General features: G+C 35.7%; 1 protein-coding gene across 4 annotated transcripts in view; it reads right to left on the bottom strand.

Annotated features, from left to right (window-relative positions):
- The window catches only part of LOC129744102 (trafficking kinesin-binding protein milt-like), a 341,216-nt gene that overhangs the window by 150,843 nt on the left and 166,649 nt on the right, over nt 1-23,724 (bottom strand). The window contains exon 1 of one of the 4 annotated variants that reach the window (XM_055736478.1): nt 5,686-5,813. The exons of the other annotated variants lie outside the window; for them this stretch is intronic. The gene's annotated coding sequence lies outside the window, so the exon portion shown is untranslated. Of the gene's footprint in view, nt 1-5,685; nt 5,814-23,724 lie in introns of those variants that run through there. 4 annotated transcript variants of the gene reach the window in all.

The following is a 23,724-nucleotide window of genomic DNA, read 5'->3' as shown; positions in this document are numbered from 1 at the left end:
TTGGATGGAAATTCTTCTATTCAGAAAATTAGAAGAAAAACTATTTGTTTTTTTCAAGAGTTTGGAACGTTCTTTTGAAATGAGCGTTGCGTTCACGGATTTTAGCTGCGATTGATAGTGATCGATCTTGGCTGAGATATATCTGACAGAAACCCACTTTTATTTTATTTTATAAATAACTAGCTGGTCCGGTGTGCTTTGCTTTACTGTTATTATAATCAATTAACTTTTATTATTATAAACTTAAATAATTTAAATTTTGATGGATTTGTACATAATTTAAAATTAAATTTCAATATGTTTCAGAAGCAACCACTTTTGAGCAAGTTTGCCGAAAAAAAATCTGTGTTTTTGCGAAAAAAAACTTCTGACTTTTTGCGATTTTACCCAGATATTCTGTAATGGAAACAGCAAAAATTTCTTTGAAAAGTCATGAAGAAATGAGTCTTTTCACATTTCATTTAAGAAAAATCAAATACCAATCTTAGCACGATTTCCAAATCAAAGTTAGAAACCCAAAATTAATGTTTTTTTTTTTTTTTTTTTTTTTTTTGTGGCGTTTAAATAGCTGTGAGAAGCTGACGCTGAAAAGGAAATGTGGGTAGGGGGGTCAGGGAAATAAAAGTTAGAAACCCAAAATTAATGTTGACATAAAATTTCTAAATTTGGAAATACATGCAAAAAATAAAAAATATCTGTGACCATTTCCGAAATTCAGTAATCTGTGACACAGATTCTGTGATGAAAATTTGCACAAAATACTGTGAAATTATAAGTTTTCTGTGATTTCGGCAACCTTGCTTATAAACAGCCAATTTAATTTCCAATTGCTGTACAAAGATGTATGATTTAAATTTTTGAAATGATTTCTGTTCCTTTTTTTAAAGCTTCATCTAAATTTTGATTTATCAATCATAGTTAAAAATTTAAACTTTTGTAAATTGGTAGGTATGCCAAAATTCATGATTCATTTGTATGTCATATCCTTTTCCCAGGGAAGGGGTCTCCATCGTTACAGAATTTTTACGCGCGAATACTCTTGTTATCATACCTCCTGATTATGTAATATATCATTCCTTTTGTTTGATTAATTTTTGAACAATACTAAACTTATATAAGAGCATCCCTTGCCATCTACGCCTTGGAAAAATGAAGGGGTTTTGAACAGTCGTAATAACCACACCCAAAATTCAGCCTCTGTGCCAATGGCGTGTAGTCAGTTACATAGCACCATTGGTACAAGAAGATAACGCGACCGGTGCTGATTCGATTTGCGTCCACCGGCATTAGCCTCCCAGAGCAACCGAATTGCGTATGTCTGAAAGAAACAAAATAAAAACGAATTCACGTCCCTCCCTATCGCATCACAAGACGAAGAAGGATGGAAGTAAATACCGGCCAACACCAGGCAGCCAGCGAACCGAGCACTGTGCGTGTGAATGTAGCAAAAGCAACAAAAAAACATTCCTCCAATTCAATTCGCCGGCAAACAACCACGGCTGAGCTTTGCTTGTGTATGTAGCAAAAGCAACAACAAAAACATTCCTTCAATTCAATCCACAGGCAAACAACCACGGCCAAGCTGCCCGGCTTTAGCAGCTGTGTATCTGTAGCGTGTGTATGTAATAGCAGGCAGTAAGCGAAGCACAGTTCTCATTCAATGGGTTTCCCGTTTCCTTCACTCCCGTTCCCTTTCCCAATCCCATCGCAAGACAAAAGACTACCTCGAAAGGAGGCCAAACGTCGGGAAGCCCGTTGTGTGTTTTTTTGTTATTGATCGGTGGCTGAAAGCGTATGACAAATATCCCTCATCCTGCATGAAGCTCAAATAGTACAATGGTTAAGAAGTCGGACTGGCAAGACGAAATAATTAGCTATATGAATTCGACTCCCTTACAGCGCCGTGGTTTTTTTTTTATTCTCTTGTTTATGGGATGAATTATCCAATAGGAATGAAATCCCATAAAATGTTTTCCTTGTTTCGCTTGAATGTAGTGGTCATGCATCATTTTAGTTGGGAGCCGAGTCCTTATGCCAGTTACGGTTTTTCAAACATATCATCTTCGGCACAGTGCACATTTCAGCGCATTATCGGCACAGAGATGTGCTAAATAGGCATTGGATTTTTGCAACCTCTTCTATGGGTGCATTTATCGGAACGAATTACCTTCTCTTTCTTTCTTATCTACCCACTGAAGATGGACAAATAAAAAAATTAAATCAGAAACCATTATTGCACCCAAATATCCTTCCAAATTTAATTATATGGGAGATCTCCTCTCCTCTTCATATCTTATCGCCAGGGTTGCCAATTTTTTTTTCAAAATTCAGAGACATGAGAAATAAAAATAAGGATATATGTAACGAGCCTATAGTAAACAAAGAGACGAAATGTCACGATTGGAATTTTTGATTTTCTGTCAGTGTCATTCCAATCGAGCAAAACCAAGCAGTCTTAAAGGCAGTGCTACAGCAGGGTTGCAAGCTTATTATTTCAAAAGGGATCAGATTGCGCTTCTTTGTTTACTATAGTTTCTTTAGATATATGGTTTAACGGAAATTTCGGTCGAAGCAATCCACATTTCGAACTCCCCTAATGTCTTTAAAACTGTTCCGTCATTTCCGTTCAGTTTCCATCATATTAACAGAAATCAGGGATAATCAGGCTTATTTCCAAAAATTCTGGAAAACGGAGGCTTATCACATTGCCAGGAACCTTCAACCTTCATGTTTCTCGAGCTCAAATACGCTCCCAGGCCAAACTTTGTTCTATTTCCTTAAAAAAATTCCGGCACAGTAAAAGTACCTCCTTCTTCTTTTCTATATTCTTGTTGGAATGAGGGAAGGGTCTTTAAGAGCCAGTTCACTGGTGTTGGGAAAAAGTGGTAGAAATTTTGACATTTTGAAAATTTTACCATGCAAAAATGTTTTCAAGATCGTGGGGTGTTGTATTTTTTTACAACACTGTTTCTATTTCAGCCGTATGTGATAGAAATATTGCTATTTTTGCATCACAGCATGCGAAAATACAACACGTGTTGTAAAAAAACTAGAAGGCCACAGATTTTGAAAATGTTTTTGCATGGCAAAATTTTCAAAATATGCCGTAAGTGTCAAAATTTCTACCACTTTTTCCCAACACCATTGAACTTGCTCTAACAATAAAAAAAATTAATTTTTCTATCCCGTGCTGATTAGTTCTCGATGTTTGCTAAAATATGTATTGTAGTCCCCCTCCTTAACATTTTTCCGCTGAAACGAGGGAGGGGTCTCAAATCAGCTTTGAAAGATTTATCTTGCCCAAATATTTTTTCATGCCAAACTTGATTCCATTTGTTTGTTCTCGAGTAATGAAACAAACCTATGCGAGTCCCTCTTCTTCTCTCTATCCTCTCAATTGAAGGAGGGAGATGTCTTCATCCTTTTTATAACACCCGGATGCAACGTTAAAGAAGCCGTGTGAAGAACATCTCTCAGACTTAAGCTTTTTTTTGTCTGATTTAAGTTTTTTTTGGTCAAATTTAAGCATTCATCTCCAATGCTCTCAAGGCAAAAAAGCTTCAATCCAATTAAAACGAAGCTTGAAAACAAAATTTACTAAAACTATGCAAATAGATGTTGGTCACACGTTTAATAGAGTAATCGTGTAACGTTTCATACTCCTGTTAATAAATCTCTCTGCTACCAAATACCATCTCATGTCAAATTTGGTTTCATTTGCTCGATTCACTGGAAGCAGATGGGGGCCTTAAACCAACATAGAATGATTTCTTGAACCCAAGTAAGATCTTCCTATGCCAAACTTGGTTCCATACGATTAATTAGTTGGGCCTGAACAAATATCAGATTCTTCTTTTGTCACCACCTCTCCTTCGATTTTTCAGAAAATCCCGAAGGGGGAAATAAATAAAGGTTAAGGTATTTTATTGAAAAAATTGATAAAATCTTGTGTACAAATATATTGCATGCAAGCTTTTGTTCAACTCGACCCAATTTAGTGAAAATTTTGATTTTTTTTGTTACTATAGTGATGAAATTCAAAAAATGTAATCTTTTTGAAGCAAATGTCCTATGATATCCAAGAAAAGTACACTGAATAACAAAGTGTAAGTATTAGTAACTGAAGTATCGAATCGTAAAAACAAATTGATAAACTACTAAAATGAAATTGAAAATTTGAGCAAATAACCAATAGCAATTGGAAAACATACCAAATGCTTAATAAAGCAATCTTTTAAACCGTTATCAATGGAGTTTATAAAAAAACCAACATAACAATTCCAGCCCCACAGGACCGGGGCCTCCCCTGGAATTTCAATAAATTCCACCTCACACCACTACTCTGTTCAGTGAGCATATCACTGCCACACCGCGGTGATAATAGGGTAGTATGAATCAACCACCCTAAATGGTGGCTACGAGATACTACTATAATGTATAGTGCTCCATAGAGCCATAATAGCCGTCTATTTTTTTTTCTTATATTTAATCAACTGGATATAAGAAACTTCAAACAACCGGCGTACGACCGAATAAAAGAAGAAAAAAAATAATGGTAACAAAGTGAACAAAGTCAACAAAAAAAAACTGCCACAACCGAGAGCCCCACACACATGTTTGTCCGACCGAAAGCGGTGAACTGTGGCCGGGCGGGAGCCTGACTCGCGTGAATCGATCGCCCCCAGCGGTCAATATGGTGGTTTGGTGGCCTTCAAAACTGTTGTTATTTCTTTCGCTTCTGTTTGACCGTCTCTCTAGAGCTGGTACATATTCGCATTTATGAATCGCGGCGCGAAATCCACCAGAGCTCAGCTGATGATGATGATGATGGGTAAGACGTGGATTTTTGAGCAATTTTAGAGTGGCTGACTCCTCTTCAATATGTGGTATATGGAAGATTGATATTGTTACGAACATGTGTGGTGTTGTGGGCCACGGTTTCTTGAGCATTGAGCAGCATTGCATCTGGTTGATCTAGTTGTGCGGGGATTGCACAATTTAATGAAAAAACCAACAGCGCTCTGGCTTGCTGGCTGACCACTGAACAGGTGTGATTACCCACTGTTTTGGGTCTATACTGTTAGGCTTTTTGTTTTCTTAAAAGCGTGGGCGTGAATGAGATGGAAAAGGTAGATGACAAACGACCTTAAACTTCCGGTGTTATTTGTGTAGGTACCGTTTCTGTCTTGTTTCCCTCAATTTGGTTTCCGTTCCATATGGAAATGTTACCGTTTTGTGACCTTCCTGTAGAGTATAAGGCAAAGAAAGATAATTAAAAGAAAATTTATGAAAATATAACTTGCGCATTTGACACGGTGCAACAGTCAGGTAAAGGTAAATGCAGAAGTGTTGGTAAGATTTGCAGAACGGTAGGTAGAAACTGTATATACACACACGTCTTCGCTTTCGGGTTTCGTTTATGTAAGAACGAGAGAGAAAAAAACGATGATGAATTCCGCACGAGCGAAAAAGAGAAAAATGTAGCTTAACGAAGTCGGAAAGGCTCCATCATCCAGTCAGTTTAGAAACGAATTTTGACACAGAAGGTTGTGCAGCTAAACACGGAAAACGTCCAGTCACGACACTTCCATGTAAACTATCGGCGATGAATGATTGATGATGTCATTACGTAGAATGAAAAAAAAAACTTAAAAATAGTAATAAAATTATCGAAAATTATAATACCTTGGGTAACCAGAAACAATTAAATCAAAAAGGGGGATGTGGTGTTTGGCTTTCTGCCAAATAATAGTGTTGCTGGTCCAAATTTTGATGTTTTACTTGTTGGACTTGAGCAGAACTTTTTAGTTTGTTGTCGTTGTTGTTATTCCTTCAGCAGATAGATTCTTCCAGCATGTCTGGATGAAAATGACTCACAGAATCTCGTCGTAAAAACGACCGGGTGTAGTCACAGTAGTAGGCCTGGCCTAGACTACACCATCACAAAACGAGAATGCAAAACTGCTCAACAATTTTGCCTCGTTCGTCGTTCATCACACTGACATTGAATTTTTACTTCACGAGCAAGGGGCACTGAATTATTAAGTGGCCGTTCGCTGCTCACGGGGTTTTTCTTCCCATTTAGCGAAACCACTTTCGACTCTTGGTGATCCAGTGGACCATTCATAAGATTTCCATACACACAATATTTTCTTTTCCCACAAATAACACGCACGACGGACGAATATCCAATTTATTCCAAAACGGTCGTGGAACACAGAACAAGGGCACGAATTTGTCTCTAAATTAAACGCTTCCGCAATGATGATTGAATCGAACAACACAAAAAAGTCCCGAGCAAATCGTCCGAACGCGTAATCACTCTCATGTTTTTTGCAAAACTAGTTCGTCCAGCGCACAGCTGCACACAACCAACGATAGGAGGCGTGTTGTTCGTTCAATCGACCAAACTATCATCAAAGCAGGCGTGTTGTTGTGTTTGTGGTTGCCGTGAAACGTCAAATGAACAGAACTGACAGCTGTCAGTGCGAATGGAAGATGCAAAAGTGCAAAACGAAACGCGAAAGTAAAAACAGAAAAATAAAAAAAAATAAGCAGTCGACATTGGAGCTGTTGCCGGAACGAACAACTGCGCAAATGCTTGCCCCTTCGACGTAGGCAAGACCCAACTTCTTAAAAGCGAATATGAACAAACTTGTACTGCTACCTAGCGGTGAATAGCTCAAACTTATAGATATGGTTGAATACCGGCCAGTCTAAAAGGAATGTCGACTCTAAAGCGCCGGCTAGTTATGCAATTGCAGGGGCCGTGTGTTCGAACAGTTTTTTGAATTACTCACGCGATTAACATTGGTCTTGGAAATTTGGTCGACGAGTCAGTGGCAGAAAGCTCGTAAAATCATTTACAAGTTTTTCTTCGAGCGTATTAAAATTTAGAAAAATGCATTTTAAAACACACAAGCTACAAGTAATGAACATAAATTGTTGAAATTATTGGAATATGAGAACATCAAACGAATGATTGCCAAAACCAATTTTATACTTTTGATCATTGAAATTTAAAAAAAAAGGCTAATTATTTTATTGTCATAGGATTCAAAAAGTCATATACATAGAATTTAAAATAATACAATCAAATAAAATATTAATACAGTTAAAATACTATTAACGTGCTGTACATGTTTTGAGAACATATCATGAAACTCACATGTTCAACTTGACGAGTTAATTCATTTATTTAGGGAAAAAAAAGTTCCTTACCCGATTTTTGATACCTACAAATATTTAAACAACTAAAATTCGAAAACCTCAAATAAAGTCTGAAAAGGAACAGGTCTATGACCTTTAAGTTTTAGATGTTTTCTATATAGAAACCCTATTTATTATGGAAAAATGTACTATGGAATTGAGAAAAAACATACATAGATAAGGTTACAGTTTCAGCACGTTTCAGATTTACGTTACACAAGTCAAGAAAATTAACCTTTTTTCGAGGTGCAACACTTTGAAACTGATTCCGACTAATATTGAAATACTGAATCCATATTTGCAAACTAGTTTTTTTCCTATCAGTTCAAGTTTTTGGGAAAAAAGGAAAAATCTTTAAAAATTTGGTACCCATTTTTGGTAATCTATTATACTAAGATATTAAAATTAATTTACTAAAACAAAGATCAACTTTCTCGAATCCAGCGAGAAATTTTAACTTCCGAGATAAAATACAAGAAATTTCTCTTAATTTACTTTCCCATTCGTTAAAATAGTGGAACTCAAGTGATTTTATAAAATCTAGGTTAAAAAATTTTTGAATCAAGTTTGATTCATTACAGTAATGCTAATTAATAAATGAACAGTATAAATCGTTAGAAATCAAATTTAAATACGTTCTTATCTACCGGTAATTTTGGTCAATTATTATAAACTGACTATTCACGAGAGCGTTCAAACTTAGAAGCCCCAAGCTCACATTTGTTTGAAACTTACCCGTTGCGATGCTTTCGTTTATTATTGTCAAGGGAAGCTTTCAAAAGTACTCACCTGAAATGGGAAAAAGATAAGAAAATATTAATAAACATAAATGTAAATATTAAATGGTAAAAAACGTCTATACTATGTCATAAACACTCAACCAAAGTCATGAAAAGTTCAACATTCTGATGTTGAATATGAAAACATATATTTTTTTAAAGCTCATAAAATTGATATTCAAATGTTTGAGCTTTCCCGCTTTTTTTATAATAACTTCAGCAAAAAGCAACCCTCAGGCAGCACGCCTCTTAACAAAAATTTAAAAGATCGATCTTGCAGAGATCGATTCTTTTGCTTCGATTTTTGAGGTGAATCTATCCTGGAGCCATTCTGCTGAATCGATCTTGAGAATCGATCTATTCCAGAAGATTGAACAATCCTATTACCAACATGAATAAATGCTATCGAGGAGAATTAAGTTGCCTTAGACGGAATTTTTTTCTCCAAAAGCTTCCGGCGAAAACTGTTAAGGAGTGTTCATTTTATAAAACGGACACCTAGACACCGGACGATAAAAAGTTGACGTTTAACCCAAATTTGATGAAACTGGTTTCATCGTGTATAAAATTTTGTTGACAAAGTACTGACAAATTTTTATTGTGAGAAAGCGACTGGATTTAGTAAAATGGGACGAATTGATAAAGAAACCCGCGTTTTTATCATTCAAAAGTACTGCTCAGATGGACTATCGTGTAGAAATATTGCAAAGCTTGTGAAACGATCGAAGTCTGCGGTTTATCATATCATCAGGAAGTTTATAGAGCACCATACTCTTGAAGATTTGCCAAAATCCGAAACCAGAAGAGGCACAGTGAACCACAAATCGAGAAGAAATGTGTTAACAACTCTGTTCGAAGAATGGCCAAGAAACTGAAAATTTCCGTTGGGACCGTCCAGAACATAAAACGAAGGAACCACATTAAGACCTACAGGAAGCAGAGACATCCTAAACGGAGCGCGGAACAGCACGAACGAGCGAAGCAGCGATGTCGGAGAATGGATACGATTTTGAAGAAGCAAAGTAACCGTTGCGTTTTGATGGACGATGAACCTTGTTGCAAAGTGGACACAGCCGCTCTTTCTGGGCCGCAATTTTTCAACACAATTGTTGGTAAGGAGATCATGATAAGCGATCCATTAAAATCGAAAAGTTTGGCAAAAAGTGCTTGTTTGGCATGCTATCTGCTTTTGCGAAGAAAGAAGTTCGCCATATTTCACAACAGGTACCATCAATGGTGAAAATTATCGTAAGGAATGCATTGAAAAACGCCTTGTTCCTCTTTATCGTCATCATACAAGCCCACCATTGTTCTGGTCTGACCTTGCTTCCGAACACTACGCTTCAGCTACACTCAAACTACTGAAATCCTTCAAGATATGTTTTGTTGAGAAAGAGTACAATCCGCCAAATTGTCCTGAGCTGTGCCCGGTAGAGCGTTACTGGGCAATAATCAAGCGCAATCTTCGGGAGAAGCACAGTCCATCGACGAGTTCAAGAAAATGTGGACAAAAGCCAGCCGAAAAGTCAAGCCGGAAACTGTAAAGAGGCTTATGGGGGGAGTTCGAGGAAAAGTGCACCAATTTTATCGTTGAAAAAATTTTAGTTAAATTTCTCACTTTCTTCTTGTTCTGGATTAGTTTTGCAATGTTTTACAGAAAACTCTATGTAATTTGGTCAATAAATGAATAAGATATCGTCAAAACAGAGTGTCCGTTTTATAAAATAAACACTCTTTGAGCTCCTTATCACGCAAACTTTGTGTCCCAATCTGACAATTATACCATAACAACACTAGTATATCATTTTTTTAATTTCATAATATCTTTCATGATAAGTTAGGTGACTTCGTTAATAAATTTTATACTCGAAAAACGATTAGATTTGAGTAGGTTTTACGATCAATCGTTTTATACAATTGACTAAGTAAAATGGTTGCTTTTTAATGATTTCTTTCAATGAAATATTCAGTATTATCCGAAAAATGAAATTTTCATCAACGATTGTTTAATATCTAAATAACATGTAGAATCTCAAATTGGAAATATTTTAGCATACCTCGTCGATCCATTCAACAGAAAACAACACAAATTGAGAACCATCCCAGCCAACATGAAATCGTAAAAGAAATCATCGTCGAACTCGTATATAGATGCAACTCAAATCAGAATCGTAAATATGTACACTTACCATTCGACCGTATCATTTATTCATCGTAGAAGATGCAACTTCCCAATGTAATACGACTTAGTTACGATATGTTGGATGAAGTCGTATTTAGTTCCGCCGATGTCAAATGAAATCTTATAACGATCGCATAAGATTTCTTAAGAAGCATTTTATTGGTACACATATTTCTTTCGAATCGAAATCGTAAATGACTTCGAATAAATTCGTAAAGAATACTACGTAAGCATCGTCTTTCGCATCACGTTGTATGTTTACTAGAATGTCACATTAGTAGGCAAATTAACACCGTGTCTTTCCGATATGGCTACAAATATTATAACAAGTATAATTATAATCGTATAATCGGTCACTTTACCCACGATATAAATATATTAAATGCGATCAAATCAGATTCGTATTAACAGATACTTAGCGTTCGCCCACATCTCATCATGATATTAAAACTTCATCGTGATAAATCGTGTTTAGTGGATGTGCAATTTTGCGATCGTGCTTGCAATTTTGTATCAGCATTTGAATTTTGTGAAAGTTGACGACTAAAGCAAACAAGCAAACGGATGAAAAAAAAATAAAGGTAGGTTTTGGAAAAACAACGTTGGACAGAAAGCTCACTAACATTTTCCTTTCAAAAATTACAGGATTACTCTCCCCTACTAGGCTCAGCTTAAAAAAACCCGCCGGATAATTACATTACGAGTATCAAGGAATGTTCACGGACAGAATTGTGGCCCGACAATTTCCGCTGTAAACCCGGAAGAAAGAGGCGTCAAAGATCCTGAGGGAGGTATGGAGGCGGTGGCAGTTAGGAAAATAGCGAGCGGGACAATGCCCGGTTGCGGTACCTACGAAAATATATGTAGTGCATTTCAATGTTAGTTATAATAAAAATCAGTTAAAATCATCAATTAATTTTATTTCTTCCTAGCGTCGTATTTCAATCACAATATTACACATAACATGCTACATAAAATGGTCCGCAAAATCGTTTTATGATACAAATCGTACATGAGTACATCCTATCTCACATAAAATATCGTTTAAAGAGTCCATCAAATGTCAAATTGCATCATATCGTAAAAGCTTACAACACACATCTTATAAAATGTGACTTAAGTTGTCAATCGATGTTAAAATCTCTAAACATCGTATAAGACTGCAACACATCTCGCATAAAGGGTGACATAAATCGACTTTCCATCGTCAGATCGCTTCTAGTCACACAAGAGTACAAAACATCTCGCATAAAGGGTGACTTAAATCGCCAATCCATCGACAGATTGCTTCAAGTCGTACAAGAGTTCGGCACACCTCGCATAAAGGGTGACTTAGATCGCCAATTCATCGTCAGATTGCTTCAAGTCGTACAAGAGTTCAACACACCTCGCATTAAGGGTGACTTAAATCGCCAATTTATCATCATATCGCTTCAAGTCGTAAAAAGGTAAAACACACATCGCATAAAGTGTGGATGGAACTGTCAATCCTCCCATCATCGTAAATGCGCATGAATCGAATCCTTGAATGTAACGTATAAAACGACGCCAATGCGACATAAAGTACCAAAGTATTTCTAACATCGTAAATGACATCACATATGATGTTGTCGATGTCGTAAACCAGAAAATAACGAAAACATGTACGTATATTGCCTCCACTTTTGGTAGGTATATGCTTTTTTCTAACGTCATGTACGATGATTTGTGTCGACATAGACGTACGTATATCTTTTGATATACCTACCAAATTGTTGGCTGGGATATCAACACACTTTACTACACGGAGAAAAGTTGAAGTAGGCTTTTCATACACTGAACTCAAATTCACTATTAAAATACACATGATTTTTCACTTAAAAACAAGGATCCAGTGATTTTCTTCCATTCAAGTGCGACATATACATTTCATTTGGCAGTCACTTAAATTTCAAGTGAATTCATCCACATTCACTTCAGTCGTCACTTGAATTTGAAGTGAGAAAAAATATTCACTACCCCATCACTTGAATTTCAAGTGAATGTCGGGTTGTAATTGTGTTTATTTTCAGAGTTCAAAATGGCAAATTCTAAAGAGCAGCGTTTAAAGCTTATGCTGGAATTGGATTTTCCCAATTCTTTACTAGGCGATTTTGGCGGTAGTTTGTGTTAAACGTAATGTAAGAAAAAATTATTTAAAGGTGTTATTATGTTTCAGCTTGTGGATTAAACTGGACAGATTTTCTGGTTTGCAGCAGGGAAGATTTAGAAGTCGCACTATCCACAGTAACCGATCTGCCTTGGGATTACGATGGAATTTTTCAATCAATAAATTTATGGCGAAAGCGTAATGTAAGTATTTGAAATCGAAGTGGTGTTCTATAAATGTGCTTTTATTTAAAAACGCGAGAGATAATTAATTAGAAACTTACTTAGAAATTAAGATAAATTTCACTCGAACGTCATAGTGTAATTCACTTGACCGGTCACTTAAATGAATTCACTTGACTCATCACTTAAAATTCAAATGAAATTACGTATGGCGAGAATTTACTACAGATGTCACTTATTTTTTAAGTGAAAATTATTTTGCGTGTAGAAATGCCAGTTTAAACACATACTTTTGTAGTTAAGAAGCGAAAAAATGTTCAGAGTTGCCTCAGTTTCTCAATGCTTGAAATGTTCTTCTAAAGGGCGCACCCGAAATTATTACGAAACATATTCAACATGGCATAACTTTTTTTACAATTGGATAGAAATCAATAAAATTTTGCACACTTTCTCATTGATGTGTATTGTTTACATGCTGTCAAACTCGAGGGTGTTTTTCAATTCAACGAAAATGGAGGTGAACCAGCGCGAGTCGAGAGAACAAATTCTTTCCAAACACCTGGAATTTCCTGACCTGTCGCACCGGCAGTTGGGAAAAATGTTGAACATTCATCATTCAACCGTCTCCAGAGTGTTGAAGCGGTTCCAGGAGCGGTTGACGTTGGACCACGCCAAAGGATCTGGAAGAAAACCGGGACCGCAGAACAAAAAGACGGAGGGAAAGGTAGCACGGTAGCGGGCACGAAAGCTCTACGAGAAAATGCTGACAAAATATGGCTGCTGTGTGATGGACGACGAAACGTATATAAAAGCCGATTTTAAGAAAATTCCGGGGTTAGAGATTTTCACCGGCAAGAGCAAGCTCGATGTGGACGACAATTTTAAGAAGAAGAAAATGTCGAAGATCGCCTTCAAATATCTCGTTTGGCAGGCCATCTGCTCTTGCGGTCTGAGGAGTTAGCCTTTCGTGGCAAAGGGCACAGTAAATGGCGAGATCTAGAAATCTGAGTACCTCGAGAAGCGCCTTTTGCCGTTCTTGCAGCATCACGATGAAGCTTCGCTACTTTGGCCAGATTTGGCAACATGCCACTATTCTAAAAGTGTCCTGGAGTGGTATGAGGCCGATTCTGTCCATTTTGTTCCAAAGGAAATGAACCCGCCAAACTGTCCGGAGCTGCGCCCGGACGCATGGGCGCTGTGAAATAATGAAGCGGGAACTTCGGAGGAGCAAGAAGACAGTCAAAGACGAGAAGGACATGTTAAGAAAATGGAAAAAAAACTGAGAAACTGGTCCCGGATGACACTGTAAAGACTTTGATGGAGGACATCAAGCGAAAATGCGTTTAATTTTATACTCAAGGCTCCATCGAATAACTTTTCTTTAGATTTTTGAAGTAAATATATGTTTAAAACTTCCCTTAAGGGGGGGGGGGTAGGGTCTAACACTTTCAAAAAATCGATTTTTTTATTTTTCTATTTTCTTATTGTAAAACATTTCAAGAATGTTGTGTCAAATTTTCAAGTCAATTGAAGCAAAACTGTAGAAGTTATAGGCCTTTATCTCCTCCTATCTAATACTGCAAGAAAGCAAGAGCAGAAACTTTCAACGCGTTTTTCTCGAAAGCACATTTTTAAAGTCCGTGGACATCGTCATTTGAAAACTACTTTTCCGATTCTTTTCAAATTTGGAACATATTTTCTACATATAAAATACCAGACCCCAACGTTTTTCTTTTTTGATTTTTTTACTTTGGGGAGATTTTAGAGGTGAAAAATGGCGGATTTTTAAGTGAAAAATCGTAGTTTTTACTTCAAACAGCCACAAAAATTTCATTAAAATATTTTTAAGTTAAACAAAAACGTTGGGGTCCAGAAAAACATCCATTAAAAATATTTTGCTCTGATTTTTTGACTTCAGATGATTCTGTGCTGAGATACAGTGTCCACCGCAAATCCTGTTTTCTAAAAGGCATCCTCGAAAATGCTCCGTCACCGGCTCATTTTTCAATATTTTTCTACGAAAAAATTACTAAATGTTCTTTTAATAATGCTTTGTATAATGCAAAGAATTTGAATACATTTGTTTGAAGGATAGCTCTAGAAAAAAATCGTGAAAATGGTGTTTTTTATACCCGTTAGACTCTACCCCCCCCTTAAATTTTTGTTTGATTCTAAATATTATAAGAAAATTGGCATGACATTTCCGGTGTCGCAATAATTTCGTGTTCGACCTTTAGGTTGTTTGCGTACGAATAATTTGAGACCCTCATTTTTCAGGGCGAAGCTTGAAGAAACAGATTAAAACTATCAGATCTTTAACACAAATGTATAGATCAAGATTCAGTTTAAGTGATATTTTTATTGCAATTCGAAACTCCAGCTGCAGCTCTCATTTTATAGCGGTTGCTTTTGAATTATATTATAATTTGATTTAAAATAATATCAACAAAACAACAAAAATTTGAATAATTTCTGAAAATATCATTTATTTTTTAAAGGTATAGCAAAGCACACCGGGTCAGCTAGTCATCTATATAAACTGTATATGCTTTCGCCAAAACGGCGTTTCGAAAAGAAACTGTGGATGGGTTTTCACCTTCTGAATATGAATACTCTTAAAGCGAAGGTATTTTTCCCTTTTTTGCAAACAACGACATCAACTTGGACCACATTTTTACTGTTGCTAGCGAAACGAACTTCGTTCGGGATCAGCTAGTCCTCGATAAAATAATCATGAACATGTAGAGAATTTTTCCCAAAAACCCAGAAACAAATTTTACTATCCATTACAAATAAACACCATCAAGCAGATGATGTAACCCCATCGCCGGTTCGTCACATCCAATCGAGCCCGAAACAAAATAGGACAGACAAGAGACAGGTAAGCCACACCTGTTTCACTTTAGCCGCGGTTCGGTCCAAATCAGCCAATGATTAGTCGGACAAAATTCATGAATCAACCAGCAAGTTGGTTAAAGAAGCATACAACATCGGACGGTAAACCAAAAACAAAACACTCGGTTAGTAAAACACGTCTTGCGCTATTGGAAATATCTACTGATATCGTTTTGCCACAAACTGCTTCGAGGTTTTTCCCTTAGGCTACAATTTCTTCATTAGGTGCCAATTTCTTTAAGGTGGGTGTTTATCGACGAACGCCAAAAACCGCAACAGTTTGGGTTTCGTTGAAAAAAGTAGCTCGGTTTATATTTATGCAACAATAGATTTTAAATAAAATCAATGTTAAAAAAGCTTAGAAGCTACTAGCCGCCTGTTTCAGTTGGTGATCTAATGTGAGTTTCCCCTGAGTAGGGTGAAGTCGTCTATGGCCGGACATCGCCTATGGCCGGACAACATAGATTTTTCGAAAACACAATATCCTAATAATGTTTTAACGCAATGAAAATAAAGTAAAAGGTAGCCTGATATGGTGTTAGAAATATGGTAATCCAATCTGAAAAGGTAAACCAATGATAGGCATCTAAAGCTTTTGCCTAGTAGTACGAAGAGGATCGCCTAAACTTTGCATTTGTATTGAGGTCAGTTTTTTCGGCTTGTAAAATTTGAACTGCACATGAACGACATCGTTGATTGGTTATCTTTCGACTACAGTAGATGTAAGATAACAAAACGGAAGTTCAAACGAAATATTAGGAAAATGAAAAAAAGTGCGATTTCTCTATGACCGGACACCAAATTGTTGTCTATGACCGGACAAGAAAATATTCAAAATGATTGATGTTTTTAACTTGAAACTTTAATTTTTTCATCTCTATAGCACCCCCAAATGGTTAGCAGAAGATAAGGGTTCAATAACGAAACTATTTTGGTCCTCTGAGAAACTTAAGATTTTGCTGTCCGGTCATAGACAATTTTTCTCTTGTTTTTTCGAAACAAATGTTTCATTCTGGTTTGTCAAAAAAACTTTTATGACTGGCTTCATAGAACGTTCAGTATTGGAAAACATGTATTCACAAGACCTGTGCAAGTGAATTCAGTCATTTTGCTACGTTTTTGTGCCATTGGTGACAACTTTGGTGAAGTAATTCGTAGTGTCCGGCCATAGATAACACTTTTGGAAATGAGTGAAAATTAACATGAAATGATTTCTCTTACCGCATGAATATGTTGTAAATTATTTTTTTTCTAATATAGTTAAGTGATCATAATATTGATACTCATCAAATCAGTAGAGGAACCAATATTTACAAAAATCTATTTTTGAAGTTATTGCTTAAAAACCTTAAGTGTCCGGTAGTAGACGACTTCCCCCTATAGTTATAATAATTTATTATAATTGATAGAACTAGTGTCGCATACCTATCGACATGAAAAATCAATATCCCACTATACCCATAGTAAATTCAAGCACAATAATAACAACAACACGACAGTCAGTCGTCCTTTTCATGTTTCGGTGAAGGAAAAACTATACACCTTTTTCCCGAATCTCAATACAACAGTAGAAGAGTTCAAGGCTTCAGACGATGACGATAGCAAAAGGACGCTAAAAGGACACGCTCGTGGTGAAGTTTCACGTGGTTCTGAGCTATTGTTGGCTAAGGTTGGGCAAAATTTACTGTGGAAATGGCTGGTTTATCGGAAAAACCTTCACGAAATGGATCACATTCCTTGGAGGTTCCTCTTTTTCTGGGACACATTTGTTGGTGAATTTTGTAGGTTTTTTTTTACTAAAAGTATTTACTCTCATAAAAGGTTTATTATTGATACAAACAACAGGGTTGCTAGCGATTTTTGGTTTTGAAATTCCAAAGTTTTTCCAGGTTAAAAATGATGATTTTCCCGTATATATTATACTCGTTTTTGAATATAAAATCATGGTGAATAAAAAAAATCAATTAAAGCCCTCAAATTTTTATCAATTTTTTTTTCAAAACTTATTAACCAATAAGAAATCGAGAAAAATCTTTCGAATTATTTTAACATGTAGTCTTTTCGTATCAAATTAACAGGTTTTCATACATTTTTTGGAACGAATGCAACGAAATTGGCATCTATTATTGTTCAACTTCAACAATATAATGTGGTTTTGTGAGCCACTGTGCCACAATTTCAGTTTTTCTAGAATTGGTGTAGAGTTGTTAAAAAAAAGTATAGTTTGTATAAAAAAAATTTAGAAAATATACATCGAAACATAGCGTGAAATCAGCTTGCAACTTGAATAGGGATTTTCATACAAAACTGAAAATCATCAGATTGCAGGAAAATATTTAGTTGTTTTCCAAGTGCAGATATTTTTCTTGTACAAACTCAAAGGCATGTTTTGGAAAAAAAATGGTTTTTAAAAAAATAAACAATAACTTCAGAAGTGGCATTTGAACTAGAGATTCGTGAAAATATAGAAAATCGTGAATAAGACAGGGCTGAAATTTATGGTTTGAATGCAGATATTATTTTGTATCAAGATAAAGACCTTACATTTCGGTAGGAGCTTGTTTTTGACACAATTTTTACCTAATACATAGAACATATATTAAAACAAAACACTTTCGATATAAGGTTTCGTTCCTCAGGCCAATTCAAATGAACCTAACAAGAACAATGAAAAACAATATCTTTTCTGGTGAAAAAGAGATTCCTTTGATCAGAAAATTGTAACTTTGCTTAAAAACGTCTTACGCTGCCAAAATATTTGCTTTTTGGATAAAATAATGTTATGAAACATGTAAATTGAACACTGAATCATTTGACGTCGAAAACCGAACTGGTATGTAGCCGGAAACTAGATAACATCATTAGAAACATTCAGGCCCTAAGAAATCTACGCCGAGAAACACTAAAATTCAACACGCTATATATCTATCAGAAATGACTGGTGAAAATTGTACAAACTTGGTATCATTGAGTTACCACACATTTTGTATTTAATTTTGTTGGTTATAGTTTCGCTTTTAAATGTGTAACATTTGAGCTATGCTTGTAAATAGAGCACGCTTGCGGAGAGGGAAAAAAATAGATATCTCTTATTCGCTCCGCCAAATTAGTAAAAGGGTTATTCTAACTTCGTTTGTTAGTTACTAATGAACGGAAATAAGCGTTCATGATGTCAATCTATATCGAAACTGTAGAAACTACTCTTACAATAAGATATAAATTTAAAAATATTTTGGAAATTCAGTGAAAAACTTTCAAACATGAAAATTTTCCCGGTGAGGTGCCGAAATTCCCAGTTTTTTCCCGGTTTCCCGGTGACGCGATGAAATTTCAAAGTTTTTCCCGGTATTCTCGGTTTTCCCGGTTCGCTAGCAACCCTGAAACAAACAAGATACAATTACATTAAGAGTCTAATATCAATAATGGCTGATGCATTTGGTCAAAAATCAAGCTGCATCCAAGCAAAGACATTTGCAGCTGCCATAACCAGTCAAAATTGCATGTTATCGTTCGCCAAAACCCAACTTCCGTTTTTTTTATTTCTTTTTCATTATTTTTATTTTTGCATACAATGTTTGCTGCTTTCTGCAGAGCTTCGAAGAAGTTCATTCCTCTACTTTTACTGGCGAATGACGCCGGACCGCTTATTTTTATGGTTCCTTGAAAGAAAATAAAATAATGTTTGGGAGCTGTGAAAGAAATAATTACGGTCGCAAATTTACAATCGATTGAACGTTCGATCGATCCATCTTCAGTGTTAATCTTTCGTTGTGTTTTGTTCACATTCACACACACAAATAATTGGTGGAAGTATGGATTGCATATTTTTCGGAGCTATTATCACGTAATTCACCTTCTCTCCATGTCTGTGCTGCCAATGACGTAGACGTCAAGAAGCAGCAATTGACTCGATAATTGTCAATTTCGGTTATGCAAGCAAGTCGATGCTGACCAAAAGTTTTGATTGCGATGATTTTTAATTAATTTTATCTCGAGCAGTTGAAGATTGACTGGGCTCTCGATAAGTATTGTTGAAAAAAAAACACAACTTTTTTGAAGATTTTCAAATCTTCTGTTGAGAACGGAACTAAAAAGACCCCAGATTACTAAAAAAAGGGAATTAGTCAATTGACAGACTAATTTCGTGATAGAAAGCTCATTAATCGATTTTTGTTGAAACGGGTTTAAAAGACAAAAATCGATCGGACTCTACAGCCTCCAAACACAGAATTTGAACAGAGTATTGCCATGCACAAAGGACGCCATAAAGAACACCCAAAGAAGAGGTTGCATATGCTAAAATGCGCTGAAAAGTGCACTGTTCCAAAGATGATATTTATGAATGGAAAAACACTACTGGTATGAAGACTCGAGCTTCCAGGCAAAAGATGCATGACCACTACATTCAAGCGAAACAAGAAAAATATGGGATTCTAATCCCATTGGATAATTTATCCCAAAATATATGTAAATAAAAATAAAGTGAGAATCGAACCCAACGCAACATTCTTACTCCGACTTGCCAGTCCGATAACTTACCCAGTGGTGTGCCAACTGAGTCAGTTAGCAAACGAAGGTTTTGCCGGTGGTTTTTTTCATCCTACTTTATCTTCGATGGGAATGGGATGGGAATGAGAAACGAGAAACTGTTTTCTATTGCCGATTGTAAACAAAGAATGTTTTTTTTTCTAATGTCGGTTTACATACACACACATCATTCAACATCCTTGGTGGCTGATTCTTTCCATCCTGTCTTTTCTTTTATAGGATATGGGATATGTTTTATTTGTTTTTTTTTTTTCACCAGACATATGCAATGCGTTTGCGCTGGAAGGACAATGCCAGTCCGTCATAGAATATTATGCCAATAATTCCACCTCCAAGGAAACTTATTATTGGAGTCTGAAGAATTGGTGGGTGTATATACACATTTTGAGCGAAATCGACATGAGAGCTTAAAAAGAGAAAATATAGAGAAGGAAAGTTTAAACAAAACATATTGAAACTTTGAGCCGATTCGATTCGACTTGAACTGTTTGCGCAAACGTTCGATAATGTACACGAGTTTTAAAGAATTCTATAAGTTATGCACACACTGAAACAAAAATCACACTTAAAATACACTTATAGTTTCACTTAAAAGTGAAAGTTCAGTGAATATCTTCATTTCAAGTAGGTCATGTATATTTCACTTACCCTTCACTTAAGTTTCAAGTGACCGTATCAATGTTCACTAGCTCATCACTTGAATTTCAAGTGACTGGCACTTGTTTTTTTTTTTTTATACAGGACCTCAATGAAACATTATGTTTCCTCGAAGAGATTCCTTTTTTCTTAACTCTAAGCGTCCATTTTTCAAGGCTATGAAGGCTAGCATCTTACAAATGCTAAAACCACCAACCCACTGAAAGTGTACTATAAGTATGCCGCGACCGGGATTCGATCTCATACCCCCTGGCTTAGAAGACTTGAAGGCTATCCTCTATGCTACGGGTGGCGGCGTTCCTTGAGAAATTCTGAGTTCTGCAAAAAAAAGTTATAAAATTTTCTATTTCTTAACTTTTTCTCATTAAACAAATTTTTTAAGAAGTTTTATACCAAATTGAATTTTAGATATTTTTTAAGCGTGAATCGAATCTTTTTTCAGGTTTCAACATATTTGTTAAATTAAATCAAGTTTTTTTTTTTAATTTTCTGCTGTGATGTCAAACATACTTGTACCTAATGATATTTTTCCAAATTTTTTAAACTGTTGAATTTTGCCTTTTTAAATTTTTAGAATCTTCATCATCAATACTTATTAAGTACTAGCTGATCCCATACGAATTCCGTTTCGCTTTCAACTTGGAATATGTCATGAACAGTTTTTATGAAAGCCAATTGCCAAGCATTTTCCAGATGCACTTCCGAATTCATTGTTAAGTAATAATTGCAAAAATGTTGGTCGATCACTTTGTCTGTCGTCTGCTACTAAATTTGAAATCAGAAATGCTTTGACCGTGCCAAAAAACCACGTGTATAAATTTTTTATATTTTAATTATTGCCAAAAAGCTAAACCCTTTTCGGGGGCTCTTATACAATCTTTGATGACTCAAATCGATTGCTCTTCCCTCAAAATTCCCGTGTGCAAATTTTCAAAGCAATCCATTGTATAATAACGTCAATTTTGCTAAAAAACAATGAAAAATTTATTTATATGGACGACCCCTTTCGTCTACCCCTGGCAAACATTTGACATCTGAAATCGGTTGCTCGTCCCTGAAAACTACCGTGTGCAAATTTGCATCACAATCCGATGTAAAATAACGACGATATTGCAAAAATATCGAAAGATTTATATGGACGACCACCTTTGCCGGCCCCTTACACTGAATTTAAAACCTGAAATTCACTGCTCGTCTCTCAAAACTCTCATGTACAAATTTTCGTCTGAATCCGATGTATAATAACGACAATATCATATCAACAGTGAATAGTTAATATGGACGACCCTTTGGCCGACCCCCGATTTTAGTTAGGATAAGTGAAATCAGTTGTTTGTCCCTAATAACTCCTATGTGCAAATTTTCACCCCAATCCGATGTATAAAAACGTCAATATCACTTAGATACTGAAAATTTAATATGGACGACCCCTTCTGCCGGCCCCTTACACTAAATTTGACACCTCAAATCGTTTGCACATCACTACAAACTATCGTGTACCAATTTTCATCTGAATACGATGTATAATAACGTCAATATTGCAAAAACAGCGAACAGTTAATATGGACGACCCCTTTGGCTGACCCCTTACACAAAATTTGACACCTGAAATCGATTGCTCGTCGTTCGAAACACTCATATGCAAATTTTCAACACGATCCGACAAAAAGTAACGTCAATATCGCGAAAACAATATTTGTCTTCTATGGACGACCCCCTTCAGAAGGGGTCATCCGAAAATCTAAAAACATTTTTCATCCTTCCTGGTCCTAATGAGCATCCATGCCAAATTTCAGACCTCTAGCTCTTAAGACGGCTGAGTCTATAGAGGACAAACAAACAAACATACAGAAATTGCTTTTTATATATATACATAGATTAAGTATTAAGAAGTACAATAAACAAAATCAGAACCAGATCTTTTCTTAAATGTAGATTTGATAGTTGATCAGTTATTAATGATTGATTTCACTTAAAAACTAACACATTTTAAAACTCCATATTACCAAAACCAAATGTGATAGTCCAAATTTGACAAAAGATTCGACTCCAGGACGCCAAAATCTACCAAATTAATCATCAAAGTTATCAATTAAATTCAACAAAAATTTTTATAGTGGTAAGACGTGTTTATTAAAAAAAATCCTTCTTAAATGGCAAAAAACTTATCTTTCAAATCTTCATAGCTTGTTTTAATTTTACAAAAATTTACCGAATATAAAATTCAGTACAGTTTTTTTTTAATTTTTTTTTTAATATACATTTAATTTTAAAGTCAAACTATTTAAATTTTTAGAAAGAGAGTTAGTTGCCCTACTTTGGACCTTTTCAGCGATGGTTTTCAAATAATCATGTATTTCTCATAAATGGACGGGAGGATTATATCTTTCAGGAGTCCATGATCTCATCTGCAAGTTTCAATGAAGATTTTCAACATAGGTTTCGCCGTTATTGAAAGATTTCCAACTTTGAACCTACTGTTCCTATTTTGGTGCTGAGCCGGTTCCTTTCATTGGAACTAGAACTAAAATACCTATAAAAAGTAGAATTTTTCTAAAATAGATAAACTATTTCATTAAAATATAATCTACATTCAAATATTATCATAAAGAAGTATAACAGATTTAAAGCGATTAAAAACACATTTACTCCTCGTCAGCTCTATCAGCATAACAACAGCTAAAACTTTTTTAAGTACACTTACTTATAGTTAAATTGGTTAGAACTGGCAAATTTTTTTAGAAATGTTCAATAAAGGTTATGAATTACGCTCCAATTATAAATTCGCACCTTTGTTGATTTGTTGGTATTGACACAAAGTTTTGGTGTTTCAGGTCTAAAAATGGCACATCAAAGTCGAAAGTCTCCTAGTTTTGGACCCTTTACAAATTTTCAAGGTTTTCCATTGAATTTCTTTTATTTTAGGAATAATATGTAAAATTTTTTACCGGGTATTTGTCCAAAATCCATTTTGACGTAAGTTTCGTCGTCCATCAAAATGCATCCGTTGTACTTGGTCAACACTTTCTCGTACAACTTCCTTGCCCTGGTTTTGGCAACCAGGTTTTGTTTCAGCGTCCTGTTGGGGTGTTTGCTTGTATGATACGACCGCAAGCCTTCTTGCAAACAAATTCGTCGAGCTGT

Source organism: Uranotaenia lowii, chromosome 2 (assembly GCF_029784155.1).
Source record: "Uranotaenia lowii strain MFRU-FL chromosome 2, ASM2978415v1, whole genome shotgun sequence".
In the NCBI taxonomy this organism is placed as follows: Eukaryota; Metazoa; Arthropoda; class Insecta; order Diptera; family Culicidae; genus Uranotaenia; species Uranotaenia lowii.
The sequence above is the reverse complement of the archived record's forward strand: the minus strand, read 5'-3'. Positions and strand labels throughout refer to the sequence as shown.